We start from the raw sequence: 237 nt of genomic DNA on the forward strand, positions 1-237 counted from the left end.
ATGAACTCAGGGACAATCACACAGCGCCAAGCCATTCCTTGGTGGGAAACCCTCGGTCAAAGGCATTTAAAACAAAATATCCATGTAGTGAGGCGTGCGGTTGGGGTTTAACCCCATCACCTCCCTGCGCTGTAACGAAGGGAAGCCCGATGAACTGGAAAGTCCTAGCATAGCAGGAGAGCTGTTAAGACACAAGTAATGCAGGCGGGGGTGTTGCAAGGTTACAAAACACAGTCG

Source organism: Mesitornis unicolor, unplaced genomic scaffold, assembly GCF_000695765.1.
Source record: "Mesitornis unicolor isolate BGI_N332 unplaced genomic scaffold, ASM69576v1 scaffold36186, whole genome shotgun sequence".
Taxonomy (NCBI): domain Eukaryota; kingdom Metazoa; phylum Chordata; class Aves; order Mesitornithiformes; family Mesitornithidae; genus Mesitornis; species Mesitornis unicolor.